The following is a 15,905-nucleotide window of genomic DNA, read 5'->3' as shown; positions in this document are numbered from 1 at the left end:
TCTCCCTCTACTCTAGGAGCATCCTGTTTCTTCCCCCAGGAGATGATTTTGTGTGCTTTGTGGAAGTGATGGAAGGTTTTGAGATTTCATTCTAACAGACATCTCATTGAAGCTTGTGGGACAATGCCACTAATGAACACAAGTCCTTTTGTGTTCATATGAGGCATCTCACAGGCTCAAGAGATTCTAAATGATCAAAGTAAACCACATTTAGCCTCAAATTCATTAACATGTTGACATTTTGTTTGATTTTACTATTATACATATGAAAATCATCTCATCACTTATGTTCTGCCAATCATGAATTTAGTATATTAGTGTTTCCATGGGACAGGCTGCCATTACTGAAAACCCAGTTTACCTGATCCTGTGCAGCCTTGGCTCTGTGATGGGTTTAGGGAAAGATAGGCCATTGGGTATTCTTTGTCCTTTCTCATTGTTGTAGAGGAGTAACTTTTCATATCTTAAGTGAAAACAAAATTAGCCTGTTTAAGAAAAAGAAGAAACCCATCAAATGACTTTGAGACCTGAGCATGGTGCTCTTAGATAACTTATTATTTAATATGTTAATATGACTAAATGGAACACAATTCAGAATGCTGTTGATAAGACTATTCACAGGACTTTGAGATGGATCCAGAGATGAGTTCCTTTTGAGATAGATCCAAAGACAATGCTGAAAGATTTACACAAGATATTTTTTAAAAATCTGAACTGTGAAACCACAAAGATTCACTAATCAGTGCTACCTTTCTTAAGGCCCTGGCTGCTTTTAGCTATAGGGAGGAGATGACTTATCCTTCAGAAAGTGCTTGTGTTAAGCACATCTATTGCTGTTGGGGTGCAGACCAAGAAAAAAAACCATCTCAGTGAAATGTGTCTGAATCTGAGATCTTGAGACTGAGAATTTCCTGCCAGGGGCTCAATGAGATGATCTTCATCTCAGTCATTTCCTGAGGTTGGGGAGGAACAAAGGAAAAAGGAAAGGAAAAGAAAGGGTAGAAGAGGCCCCACATGAGAGCAGGAATGTGCTAGCAACGTCCAACAGGGTGTTTTGCTCTATTGTACTGAGAGCCGAACCTATTGCTGGAAAGCAAACAAAAGCAGGTGCATAAGCATTTAAGAACTTCAGGAGGATTCTGCAGTCTACTGCAGCAAGACCACGAAGTACCAAACAATCAGAAATAATGACAATGATGAAGCTGCAAACAGTGACAAAACCAAGACAGCCCTGTGGTGCAGGTAAGGAAGTGATGCCGCTCTGTCTCACTACCCCTTGAGTCTCACAGCACACTCCTGTGTGCGTGCACTGGACCTCAGCCCTGGTGAAGATGGTGGGAATAAGAACTACTGTTCCTGATAAAGTGTGCTCTTGAGAATAATAAAGTAGCATCCTGGAGTCCCAGTATCCTCTAGTGGCCCGCTCCTACTGTTTTTCTTCTGTTGGTATCTTCTGAGTTCTTCAGTGTCCTCTCTTGAGCTCCAGCATTCAGGAGCCGGAAGATTTTCATCCTGTACTGACATGAATTGAAGGTGTTAAGTTGTGAAATTTCCTTTATTTTATTTAAAATTCATGTATCAATAATAGAGTGCAGTTCTATGCAAAATGTAAAGAAACAATTTGTGCACATGAAAATAAATAGAGGACTTTGTAAAATATGTGTAAAATTTTCTTTTTATTCCTTACATTCTTAGTAAATATAGAATAATTAATCATAAATGGATACAAGGAGAATTTCACCAATTTTAAAGATGTAATATGCTATAGGACATATACTATAATGCCAAAATAAATAGTTATGCCAAAATATTTCTATACTAGGTATAATTCCTTATTATTCATTATAATGAGTATTTATGAAACTGAAACTATAATTAGAAGCTAATGGGCAACGTGCCACATTGCACATAATGCCCTAAATAAGACTAAAAGTTCTACTAAGAGGAAATATGATAGACTTAAAGTCTTTTTTATATCATAACATAGCATAAAATAAAGTAACAGTGATATGAATAAATAAAAAAGCAGTAAGAAATAAAATAATATAGAATATAGTAATAAATTCTAAGATGAACTCATATTCTGTGGAAAGAAAAGATAGTTACATGGCCCCCTGAAAATAAAAATACTTGTGATTTGAATATGGGCATGAAAACAATAAAAATTTGTAATTAAAAAGTTTTAACTCTTGGTATGAAACTGAAAAATTAGCAGAAGTAAATGCCTTTCTAACAAAATACATGATATTTGTGCCAGTCCAAGAAGTAGGACACATGAGTTAGATCATAAGAGAAATTTGAAATCATAATATCAAACACTGAGGGACCAATGCCAAATACATTGAGATATGACATGTGACTTTTCAGTGACTCTGTTAGCCCGTGAGTGCTGGTATTTACCCGTTACTTTGATGGCTGCCTGCTTCTATACATACCTAATCTTCATAGAACTCCATACTATGTGAAGCTTCATATAAATGCTAGCTACTGTTGTTAGTGAAGAAGATATAATCCTAATGCTATCTAAAGAATTGGCAAGGAGAGAGTTAAAATATTATTAATGAAAAGTACTAACTTTTATTAAATTAAGACAAATGTAAAATTGAATAACATGTACTGATTTTATTTACAAAAAGAAACCATTAAATATTAGATAGGTAGACTTTGTAGAAACACTACTCATTCTAAAGGGTAAGAAACAAATTTTTGAAATTAGGAACAAAACAGGGAATCATTCTGCTACTTTTCTTTTCAGCTCACTTGCAACAATGCCCATGCCTTTCCATACTCTATTTTTATTATTCACACTTAAATACAAAACATCCTGTGTGATTTACTTATTTTTCTAGTTTCCTGATGGCATCATATCCTTCAGAATGTGAATTTCATGAGGACAGAGTTTTCTCTGTTCGCTTCTTTGCTATATTCTCCAGGCTTTGACTAGCATCTGTAACATGAATTATGTGGGCCAAATACTTTGATCAGCTACGTTATAAGCTCCATGTTATATCTGAGGTAATAGTTAATGAGAAATAGCATTGGAATAGACAAAATTACTTGATGATTGTTACATATATCAAGAAAGCCTAGGAGCTTTAACAGAAAATATAAAACTACTCAAATTAATGAATATTTGACAAGGAGTCGAAATCTTTCTCCTAGGACTTTGAGTCCAAAGGGGTACAATATCTCCATAGTGCTAGCTGTGACTGGAGTTGAGCTGCTGTTAAGAGCATCCATAAGTTTGTTCAGGCTTGCTTGCTCCCGAGGTCCTTGGAGCTCCTCTGTCTTAGTTTGCTCTCTGTTGTTGTGATAAAACACTAACCAAAAGCAACTTGAGAGGAAGAAAGAGTTTACTGGCTTACAGGTTACAGAGCATCATGGAGGGCCGCCAATGCACTACCTCAAGGCAATAACCTGGAGGAAGGGGCTGAGGCAGAGATAGCGATGGAGTGTCATTTACTGGCTTGTTCTTCATGGCTTGCTCAGGGTGGTTTCTGATAGGACCCAGGACTGCTTGCACCACTCACAGCATCTTGGACCTTTAACAGCAATCTTTCATCAAGAAAATGTTCTAAGATATGTCCATGGGCCAATCTGATGGAGGCCATTCCTCAACGAAGTTCCCTCTCCCAGGTGTCTACAGCTTGTGTCAAGTTGACAAAAACATGCCCTCTTTCATGTTTATTTTTAATTCTGCGAATTCACCAATGAATATGTGTGTGTGTGTGTGTGTGTGTGTGTGTGTGTGTGTGTGTGTGTGTGTATACAGAAACACATTTTGCTTTAATTCAAAATTAACTTTTTGTCACTTGTTATCAACAGATTCTACTTGGTAAAAGAAATAAAAGTGCTTTTTTTATATTTTAACTTAAACACCAATGATACAGATTCATCTTGGCAAGCCTTATCATACAAACCATAGTGCAGAGACAAACATAAAACATGAGAGTGTAAAAAGAGCAGTGATGCAAAAATAGCATCCATATTAGTACATAATTGACTGAATTCTTAGAGCAACAGATGTTCTGGCTAATTTAATTTTCTTATAAATTGACAAATAAGACAAGAAGCTCCCAACATTTGAGAAAAATCTTTATGTGTCTTGTTTCACTTCATTGTATCAAAAAACAAAGAGCACACTGCACTGTTTTATTGGTGATTCCAGGTTTCCCTCTACCTTACATCATTCTGACCATTACTGAACACAGTGATAACAGTTTTCAATTTTAAATCTATAGGTTAAATTGCCTCCTATTGAATTGTTAGTGGTTCCTAAAAATCATTAATATGATGATTAATCTTGATTATCAATTTGACAGCATTTAGAATTTTCTAGGAGACACACCTCTGGGTTTTGAGCCTGTTTCCAGGGAGGATTAACTGAGAGGGAATATCCTGCTTTGAATGTCAGTGCCACAACCTCTTAGAGGGCTACCTGGACTGAATGAAAATGAGGAAGTGAGGTGAGTACCAGCACTCACTTCTCCCTACTTCCTGACTGTACATGCAACATGACCAGATGCCCCAGTTAGAGACTCTTATTAGCAAGCTCTCTGTGCCGTGATGAACTAGATCCTTCTAAAACAGCCAGAACACACGCTTCATTAGGGTGCATCTGTGGGCACTTTATTTGAGAAGCACGAAGAGTGACTAGTACAGAAAACTGGTACTGGGAATGGGCTGGTGCTTTACTAAAGTGCTAATAAATGCAGTATAAGCCTTTGATGTAGGTTGTAGCTACAAGCTAGATAAGTTCTAGAATTCTCTAAGCAAAGTTTAATGGGCCAGTCTGTTGGGAGTTTGGAAGACCAGAATACTAAGAGAAACGAGAATGGTGGAAACCTGACTCATGAGGTTCAGAACAGAGCAAGGACTCTATTGGGAACTGGGCTAGTGTTGCACTCTAGCAAAGAGTCTTTTCATGTTCTGTGGGCAAGATGGAGGCTGAACTCAAAAGTGATGGATGGATTAGTTTGCATGAAGAAATTATAAGAGAACATGGCATTCAGCTGTGTCATGGTTAGGTCTTATTTCTCTTATTCATGGCAAGATGGAGCAGCAAGTGAAACAGAAATACATAAAACTTAGTTTGATGAGGGAATGTATGAGTTTGAAGTTGTGGTTGAAAGGATGCAGAGAGTGAAGCTGTAGTTGTTAGAACAAATAGCACAGTTAAAGAGAAATCCCCGCTTTGAGCTAAGACAAGACTCCACTCAAAAAAAACGCAAATTATTTTTTTCAAGACAGGATTTCTCTGTGTAGTTATGATTCTTGTCCTGGAACTCGCTCTGTAGACCAGGCGGGCCTCAAACTCACAGAGATCTTCCTGGCTCTACCTCCTGAGTGCTGGGATTAAAGGCATGTGCCACTGTTGCCTGGCTGAAAATGCAAATTCTTTTGGCAGGATAGAGAATGAACAGAGAATATAACTTAGTGGTTCTTTGCTCAAAAACCATCACAATGGGTAGTTTTTCCAGGGTCGCCCAGTTAGATGCACAGAGGCTATGATGAAAGGAAGACAGACATCTCTAGCTGGCCCCAGAACTTGGCACTGCCATACACGTTGTACTAGCTATGGGGATATACAAAGCACAAGAGCAAGGGAGCCCTGGAGAAAGAACGCCACTAAGGCTGGCAGTATGTGTCTTTTGAGGACTTTGTTTGGTGGCTAGGGTTTTACAATTTAAAATGATGTGTTTTGTGTCGAACTAACAAGGGTTAGGTTTGTAGTGCTTAATATTGTCCATTTGATGTTCAAGTGTCATTTTGATGGGATTTGGAATCATCGGGAAGATACACCTCTGGGCACATCTATGAAGGTATTTCCACAGTAGTTTAACTGAGGAAGGAAGGTTTGCCTTGAATATGGGTAGTACCATGCCACATGCTTCACTTCTAAACTGAACAGAAGGCAGGTGGAGCACCAGTATGCATCTCTATATTTCTAATGACAGATGAAATGGAACTAGCTGCTTTATGCTCCTGCCACACACTACCTCCACCTCATGATGTACAACTTGTGTTTTAATTAGTTACTGTTTGATTGCTGTGATGAAACATCATGACCAAGGCAATTTATAAAAGAGAACATTTGATGTGGGGGCTTGCTTCTAGTTTCGGAGGATTAGCATATGGCTATCATGGCAGTGAGCACGGCGGCAGGCAGGCAGGCATGGTTCTGGAGCAGTAGTTGAGAGCTTACATCGAATCCGCAAGCATGGGACAGAGAGAGAGAGGCTAGAGATGGCAAGGGATTCTGAAACCTTAAAGCTACCTTCAGTGACATACTTCGTCCAAAAAGGCTATACCTCCTAGTCTTTCCTGAAAGTGTTCCACCAACATGGAACCAAACATTCAAATATACAAGTCTATGCTGCCATTCTCACTCAAGTCACCACAATGTCCCCTCAAACAATGAACTGAAGTAAACCTTTCACAAATTTACTTGGTCAGGCATTTTGTCACAGCAACAAGAAAGGTAACTAACACAACTTAATACCAAGTTTTAAGTTGTTAATCTTTTTGGAATCTTCCATTACTTATTGTTGGCTATTTTAAAAATATGTTTTTAATTGAAATAGAATTACATCATTTTCCTTTCTCCTTTCCTTTCCTCCATCCCCTCCCAGCTACCTTCTCTCAAACCCCTTCCATATACACCAAGTTTTAAGAATATACATTCTCTTTTCTTTGATAGTTATTGTTATACACACATCTACGTATGTATATGAATTCACAAATATATAAAAATATAATTTGCTAAGTCTATTTTTGTGGTCTGTTTATATATGGCTTTAGATCTGAGGTTTGGATAACCAGTAAGAGGGTTGATTCCTGGGAGAGGCCAACCAGGCCAACTCTTCTGGTAACTTTTGCTGTTGTATTTATTTGTCTAGGGTGGGATCCAGAAAAATTCTTGCTCTTCTATATTAATATGACCATTGTTATTGTCATTTCATGCAGCCGTGTTTATGTAGTCATTTCCCAGAGAGACTGTTTCACAGCCCCTGGCTCTTACCATCTTCCCATGCTCTCTTCTGCTTTGCTCCCTGAGCCATAGATGCAGGAGCTGTGATGTAGATGCATCCATTAGGATGTGGCTCCCCATGATCTGGGAGACATCACTAATTAAATTATTAAATTTAGTTATTAAATTCATAGATTATCCTATAACCGTAACTTCTCTGTTTTCTGTCCTTATCGAGAATGTGGTGCCCCCCAAATTTCTAGTTTTTAAGTATATCTAAATAATTTTTATAGAAAATATATTTCAAGTTGCTGATGTCCTTTTAGTTTGCTTTCTGTCCTCTAAGTAAAGAAAGGGATTGACAGAACAAGTGAAGGGTGCTCACTTAGAAGACCCCGTGTAAAGCTGGGAGAGATGTCTGTTTGTGTGATACAAACACAAGGATTAGAAAAGAAGACAATGAGTTATGAAACATTGTATGGCTCCTCAGTTATTGAGTCTGAAGCAGCTTAAATGCTAAGCAAAGAATGCAATGGTCTAGTTTTTAGAATGATCAATGACCTCAAGCAGTAGACAATAAACAAAAAGTGTAAAGCAATATGTACAGAACTTGAAAAAGAAATTTACCAAGTAGAGATTCTGAAAATTACAAACACACACACACACACACACACACACACACACACACACACACACACACACACACACACTTGTATTGAAACTCAATGAAATAAATTAAAAATGCAATGTAATGGATTGCCTATTGACAAAATCAAGCACAAGAATGAATACCAATGATTAAAGACAAGATTTCTTTTTTACACCTAGCTTTTTGAGAAACCTCCAGACTGATTTCTAAAGTAGTTGCACTAGTTTACACTCTGCCAACAGCCCCTACATCCATGCCATCATCTCCTGTTAATTGTATTCCTAATCATAGTCATTCTGACTTGGGTGAAATGGAATCTTAAAGTGGTTTTAGTAAAATATCATTAAAATGGAAGTAGGGTGGGGTAGTATTGGGAGAGGAATGTTTCAACATGGTGAGAAATGGGGAATGGGGAATTAAGAATGTGGAAGAAGGCTTCACCAAAATGAAGGGATATAAAAAAGATATATGAAAATCTATAATCTTGTAACATACATAAAATATATAATTAAATGGGATAGTATAACACAAGTGACATAAACGAACAGAGGGGATAGTTAGTTAAAAGTTTAAGTAGGAATGGGGGAGGGAGAACAGGGGAGTTCAGGGCATAGGGTTTGAGTTAAATAAAACTAAGGATGTATGAATAAGTCTTGTGGAAATCCACTAGTTTGTAAGATAATTAAAAATGTAATATTAAAAATGGGATTTTGCCGGGCAGTGGTGCCGCACGCCTTTAATCCCAGCACTCGGGAGGCAGAAGCAGGTGGACCTCTGTGAGTTCGAGGCCAGCCTGGTCTCCAAAGTGAGTTCCAGGAAAGGCGCAAAGCTACACAGAGAAACCCTGTCTCGAAAAACCAAAAAAAAAAAAAAATAAAATAAAATAAAAATAAATGGGATTTTGATTAGAAACACTCTGCAGCAGTGGATGATACTTGTCCCAGAAACCATGGGTAGTTAATGAAAATTTTAGTGGCAGGCAGGAGTGACATGTCCTTACAGGTTATTGTTGAGAAGGAAACGACATAGGGTATTTCCATTTCTCTTGGTAGTTTGCATAACTGATAATACTCCATTGTTGAAGCTATTATCCAATTTAGTTTCAGAACATTGAAAAATTCATCTCCATCTAACCAGAAAATCTCACCCAGCATTCATAGTGCTTGGAATGCTATACAAGCTGCTGGGGATGGGATACTTATTATCTTACCCTGCACTGGACCCAATATGCTGCGATACTAACTCACTGGGCAATTTGTATCTACTGGTGTGGTGGTATTATGTTCCCCAAAATATATCGTGCACTCTAATAAATTTATCTGGGGTCAGAGAACAGAACAGCCACTAGACAGACATAGAGGCCAGAAAATGGTGGCATTCACACCTTTAATCCTAGCAGACATAGAGGCCAGAAAATGGTGGCATTCACACCTTTAATCCTAGCCTTCTGGAAGCAGAAATCCATCAGATCTCTGTGAGTTTAAAGCCACACTGGAAACAGCCAGTCATGGTAACTCACGCCTTTAATCCCATGAAATGAGCCTTTAATCCCAGGAAGTGATGGCAGAAAGCAGAAAGGTATATAAGACATGAAAACCAGGAACTAGCTGGTTAAGCTTTCAGGCTTTGAGCAGCACAGTTCAGCTGAGATCTATCTGGATGAGGACTCAGAAGCTTCCAGTCTGGGGAAACAGGATCAGCTGAGGAATTGCCAAGGTGAGGTAGCTGTGGTTTGTTCTGCTTCTCTGATCTCCCAGCTTTAACCCCAATACCTGGCTCTGGGTTTGTTTTAATTAATAAGACCCTTTAAGGTTTGTGCTACCTACTGGTGAAACTGTGGTAGGATGGTTATGTCATCAACTACTTTCTGATTGGATTAGAGGCATGCTCTACAGGAGATATATCAGGTCTGGTACTGTAAACCTTTTCAAAATTTCATTCCTCTTGATTGGAAAGATCATAGTCCTTGCAGGAGAGGCCACCTATTGATGTTTCACTAAATGGTCACATTGATAAGTTGCACACTTTTTATCAATGTTTTACTTACTGTTTATGAAGACATAAGATCTGAACATTTGATGGCTTTTCCAGCTTTAAATTCCAAATAATTACACAGTTCTCTCACAAACAACATGGTCAGGAACATTACAGCAACATTCTCTCTGTAGTACAAGTTGCAAAAGCAACTTAGAAAGGAAAGGATTTGTGTTTGTTAGGGGTTACAGTTCACCAATAAAGGAATCAAGGCAGGAATTCAAGTGGGGAACCTAGGGGCAGGAACTGAATCAGAAGCCAAATGAACCCTTTTCTCCTCCCATGTTGCTTTTGGTCAAAGTGTTTTAACACAGCAATAGAAAGTTTCTTTATATTTATGTTCATGTCCATAGGTTTGTGCAGCTTTCAACGTGGGCAGAGAAACTTTTTTTTTCTTTTAGTTTACAGCAGTTAGTAGTTGATACTGAGATTGATAACTGGTCAATGTACTGAGAATAAGATATTTTCAGTGTACAGGAGTAGATGGTTCATATATATCACAACCCTATCCAAAGATTAGAGAACTCTTTGGGTGAGTGGGTGGAAAGAACATAAGAGCCAGGAGATGTTGAGGAGTGCTACGAAATTCTGTCTTCTGCATTCAAAATGGTTAAAGCACATAGGCACTCACAGCAGCACGAAGACCTGCACAAAATGAAGGCAGTCAAAATTCCAGCATGGACACAGGAGGGGCTCCGAGGCTCCACCCCTAGCTGAGAAAATAAAGGCAGATGATGGTTGTTCGGGGAAGGGGAATAATGGTTTTTTGAGGATGTGCTCTCTGGTAGGTCTCTCATGCTCCAGTAGATGACCCCACAGCCTTCTGCACATGTTCAGCACTAACTGAACTCAGTGGGCTACTATCAAAGTACACTGTACTAAAGTGTGAAAATGTTATGCGATTCATTACTTTGTATAGTTAATATATGCTATTAAAATTTTTAACAAACACAGAAGAAACACAGATGATAGAGTTATTAGACAAATAGAAGAGTCATTATAAATATACCCCTAATGCTCAGAAGTTAGAGAAGTGAATGTAAATATCGAGGAAATAAATGTGTGGCATTTATAAAGTGCTACTCCAAACTTCTGAATGCAAAAATGAACAATGTATAGCATGAAAAATTCACTGGATGAGATAAAGAGCCATGAATTTGAATATAGAAAACAATAGAGACTATTAAAAGTTATGGAGATAAGTAGAAAATAAGGAATTAAGTATCTATATCTATATGCATATATGAAGTTCTTGAAGCTAAAAAGTACTTGTCAACCCCCCCCCCGTTGTTTTTTTTCTTTTTTTGGTGGGGGGGGTGCGTTTTTGAGACAGGTTTTCTCTGTGTAACTTTGCACCTTTCCTGGAACTCGCTTTGGAGACCGGGCTGGCCTCAAACTCACAGAGATCCGCCTGCCTCTGCCTCCCAAGTGCTGGGATTAAAGGCATGCACCACCATTGCCCGGCACAATCATAGTACTTTTGAGGTTGAGGGAGGAGGATCTCTATGAGTTCAAGACCAACCTAGGCTACTTAGTGATTTCCAGGTTGACTTGGGCTTTAGTGTGGAAACCTATTTCAATTAAATAAAAAAAAGAACATAGGAGTGAAATAATGAAAGAAACTAGACATAATTTTATTAGGATCAGAAAATGTTGATTCACAGTAGATAATGTCAGAAATAAAGAATATTTTATAATGTGTATCAAGATATTCTAATGTCTTGTTACACAGTCTCTACTGTCCTGATTCTCACTATCTAACACATGCTAGAATGAATGGAGTTGGTATTTATAGACTCATATATTTGTATACTTAGTCCTGAGCTAAGCTAAGAAGAATTAGGAGGTGTGGCTTTGTTAGAGGAGGTGTGCCACTGGAGGAAGGCTTTGATATCTCAAAATCACATGCCAGGGCCCGGGCCAGACCCAGTCTCCCAGTCTTACTCTCTGTCTTTCTGTCTCTCTGTCTCTGTCTCCTCCACCCCTTCTGCTGCTGCTACCTGAGGATCAGGATGTAAAAGCTCTCAGTTACTGCTCCAGCACCATGCCTACCTGTGTGCTGCCATGTTCTCAGCCACGATGGTAATGGACTAAACCTCTGAAACTGTAAGCCAGTCTCAATTAAATATTTTCATTTATAAGAGTTGCCATGGTCATGGTGTCTCCACATGTTAGAAAACTAACTATGACACTGACCTAGAAATTCCAGTAATTATTCTCCCTCAGCCTCCCACATGCTGGGAACATGAGCATGTACCACCACACCACCTTTCAGTCTATTTATTGCCTGTCTCTAAAATATATTTGTCTATTTATTTGGTACTTGGTCAGTTATATTAGGATATATATATATACTCTTCCAATATACCTTGAATCTATGCAAGAATTACAAGTGTTGGAGCAGAAATATAAAATGAAAATAAGTAACTGAAGTCTAGACAGCCTTAAATTCTTCAGCTATGAATGTAGGAAGCATTAAGTGAGTTGGAGCCAATCTTTTTAGCTTAATTAGTTTTAAAAATTGGTGTAAGGCTACCTTCTAGTAGTTACTATATACTGTAATGTGGCCAATGCCACTTCATGCAGCAGTAAATGCTTATACAATTAGTAATGTAACCAAGCCCAACTCATAAGAACATCCACAGTTAGAAATGCAGTGGCAGAGACTTATTATTTGTTGTTCTTTGCATATGGAGCATAGTGTTTTCTCCTGGATGTGTGACTAAATAAAAAGGTGCAGAGTTCCAGCAATCAGAATAAATGCCTCAAACATCTGCAGCTATACATATGTGGAGCATACAGCTGTGTTTATTTCAAAGATAACACATTTACATGCATACAATACATTTGCTTAAATGTATATTTTATGCATGTGAGAAATTCAAACAAAGACATTTTCTCTATTTGAATATGCATTTGAAAAATGACTCAAAGACATTCTCTACATTTATTTAAAGCTAACAGCATTTATTTATACAGTGTACCTATTAATACACAATCATAACTCTTTCAGACTAACATTTTTAAAAGATTAAAGAAACTTAAATGGGAGCATAAGTCACACACATCAAAAAAGTTTTGGATAGAGTTATTCATAGTTCAATCTTTCAAAAGACTTTGAAAGTTCAGCAAGATTAAAAAAAAGTAAAATCATTTGCAATTGGAATGTGCTCATTTTATTCCAACAATTTTGTCACAGCAGGGTGGGCATTTTATTTGAAAAAGGAAGCATGTATCTTGAGTTATTTATTTTTCTTTCTACTATACTATCTGATAAGATACACATTCCTTGTTTTTGATTTAATAAATGATAAATAGAATGCTTCATTATTTTAAACCCTTCCCTGAGAAAAATACATACCCAAGTCTAGTTAAGATCATTAATATAATCTCATTTAATTCTACCTTTGCTTAAGTTAAAAGAAGTGGATACCAGAAAATAATTGAGAAGTACAGAAAATAAAAACATTTTAAGTTTCATTTCTCAAGATATCATGAGAGATTTTGGAGAAATTTTTATGTGTCTACATTCTTTCTGTATGGTATTTTGCCTCTTACAAAAGATGTAATGGGTTAGCCAGAGGAGGATAGTAAACTTTAGTAACAAAAATTACAATTGAAGGGATTTTATTTATTATTGTATTGTATTTTTCTTTTTAAATTAAAAATAGATTCTCCCCTAATACCATACATCCCAACCAGTTTCCCTTCTCTCCACTACTCCAGCTCCCCCAACCACCCCCAAAGGTCCTCTCTCTTCTAGATCTACTACCCCTATATTCCCTCTTCATAAAAGGGCAGGCCTCCAAGAGACATTAGCCAAACAGGACAAAACAAGATACAACAAGACAAGGCAAAAGCCCTCATATCAAGGCTGGACAAGACAACCCAATAGGAGGAAAAGAACCTCAAGAGCAGGCAAAGAGTCAAGAGATACACCTGCTCCCGCTGTTAGGAGTCCCACAAGTACACTAAGCTAACAGCCATAACACACACACAGAAGACCTGGTGCAGACCCATGCAGGCCACGTGCTGCTTCAGGCTCTGTGAGACCATGTGAGCCCCACTTAGTTGATTTGGTGGTTTCTCCTGGTGTCCTCCACTCCCTCTGACTCCTACAGTTTGCATTTTAAATTTAGTTTACATCAGTATAAAGAGAAACACTGCTGGCCCTTAGCTTTGTTCAGTGATTAAATAAACTTAACCAGTTCTAGCCTGTTTCCTACACTGTAGATAATAATCTTTCAAGAGGTGTTGTCAGGATTGTAAAAAGCACAATTTAGAAAGCAGTCAATTGTCAAATATATTCCCAATGTTAAATACCTCAATATTGTTTGTTCTTATTTTACAGATGTGAAAACTGTTTCTGAAAAAGACCCACAATCATAGTCTCTGGTCACATTTCAACAATTACTTTTCCTAAACTGACTGTCTTGTTAAAAGTAAAAAATTAAACCAAGCGTTTCCCATTCATTTTCTTTTTTTGAATCTCACGACCTCCCCACCCCTTGACTGTTGGAAAGTTTTCCTAAGGATATTCCCCCGACTGGATTTGGGTGTGTTTGCGTGTGAAAGGTGGAAGTTGGCCACTCGTTAAAATAACTTATTATGTTTGTGAAAAAGTCAGACTTCTCTAGGTTAACTCGTGCATCCTCAGAAGTACTGAAGCTTTCTGGTATTGAGAAGGGATGGGCCTAAGGGCTGGCGCCATCCTGCAGGCTCGCGCGGGGAAGGTCTAGCCAATCAGAGCGCAGACTGAGGGCTGGCCCCGCCCCTCCTCCTATGGTCCTCCCGGAGTAGGGGTGCGCGGCTCCTCGTCCCGCCCCTGCCTCTGAGTGACAGCAGCGTGGACAGCTGCTCACCCGGCCGGACCCGCAGTTGGGCCGCCCTCGCTGTGCTCCGCTGAGGTGTGTTTCCGGCGAGGGCTGGGGGTTCGGGGTCCCAGTGCTCAGGATGCGGGCCCGGGGCTGGGAGCGCGCTTCCTCGGCGTCTCCCAGCCCTGTCTCCGGAGACTGTAGCTCCGGCCCGGGGGCGGCCCCAGGCGCGGGGCCTGGGCGTTGGGAGGCTCTTCCCGGAGAGCTAGGCTCCGAGGCCTCCTTTTCCACCCGTGTCCTTCTGGCTGGGCTGGGGCGGGGTGGGCGTGGCCGCCTCGGTTGCCGAGCAACGCGGGGTGCGCCCTGCCAGCGTGTCTTGGAGCTCCTGGTCTTGAAACTCAGTCCCACCCACTCCCCTCCGCCCCGGTCTTACCCTAGGCTGTGGATTCGCTCCCTGTGCTGTCCATTAACTCGAGGGCCGTTTCATAGCTGCGTGTAACTCTAGTTTCTACAAATTCTGCTCAGGCCTCCCTCTTCTGTGTTTTAATTCCTGTATACCCTATTCTGTTTACCTTTTGTGGGAACAGTCTCTGAAACCAAAACATTTGTAGAGAAGAGTTGCTTTATTGGTTAGTGCTCCTGGCAAAATGGGGTTACTTTTACTGATGCTTGGTGAATCCTTGAACCCAAACGATGTTGCTGTCTGTGTGGGTGCCTAGGAAAAGGAGTTCTGCGGTATGATGTCTTCCACTTGACCTTAATGAACTTCCTTTGGAAGTTGCAACTCATTACAGGAAGGGCTTTCGTATATGGTCTTCCTTGCAGTCTACTGTGAAGCATATTAAACATCAAAACACCTACTATTGGACCCATATTTAATGATGAACTACAAGTACAACGCAGGTAACTTTTGCAGATCTCTTCTTCCCCCATATCTTTTGGCCCCACATGCTTCAGCAGAACAAACGTTCTATAGGAAAACACAAAGGAGAAAGAAGTTGGCCTTTCTGTCTCTGTGCTAGGCTTCCAATGTAAATCCTCAGGAAGGGAGCTTTGCTTCTTCGGCTGTTCACTAGCCAGTAAGGCAAGGTTAGTTTTCCTTATATGAGAACCCTCAACCATTTTTCATCTCTAAAGTGCTCAATCTAGTGTCTACCCTAGTAGGATTAACTGATTTAAAAGTATGATTAAAATAGTGATCTGTACAAATGCAAGGTGTTACTGATTACAATTTCCATTTGTTTAGCTTAGAGTACTTTAAAATGTTATTGACTCTTCTCTTAGTTCTTTGATTTGTTCAGAAATGAAAATGAAGCCCTTTAATCTTTCCTTTACTGGTTCAGCGTTGTTACTGCTTAGGTAGCACATGAGTGCCTTGCATGGCAATTTCTCTGCCCTTAACAACATTAGTTCCCCACCTGATTACAATACTCAAAAG

At 39.2% G+C, this 15,905-nt stretch overlaps 1 protein-coding gene across 4 annotated transcripts in view; it reads left to right on the top strand.

The window, feature by feature from the left end:
* Nucleotides 1–14,425: 14,425 nt before the first annotated feature.
* Triqk (triple QxxK/R motif containing) overlaps nt 14,426–15,905 on the top strand; it is a 73,056-nt gene continuing 71,576 nt past the window's right edge. For all 4 annotated transcript variants that reach the window (XM_028871605.2, XM_028871604.2, XM_028871603.2 and 1 more), the window contains exon 1: nt 14,426–14,560. The gene's annotated coding sequence lies outside the window, so the exon portion shown is untranslated. The remainder of the gene's footprint in view (nt 14,561–15,905) is intronic.

The sequence above is a fragment of the Peromyscus leucopus genome, chromosome 2, assembly GCF_004664715.2.
Source record: "Peromyscus leucopus breed LL Stock chromosome 2, UCI_PerLeu_2.1, whole genome shotgun sequence".
NCBI classification, from domain to species: domain Eukaryota; kingdom Metazoa; phylum Chordata; class Mammalia; order Rodentia; family Cricetidae; genus Peromyscus; species Peromyscus leucopus.
The sequence above is the reverse complement of the archived record's forward strand: the minus strand, read 5'-3'. Positions and strand labels throughout refer to the sequence as shown.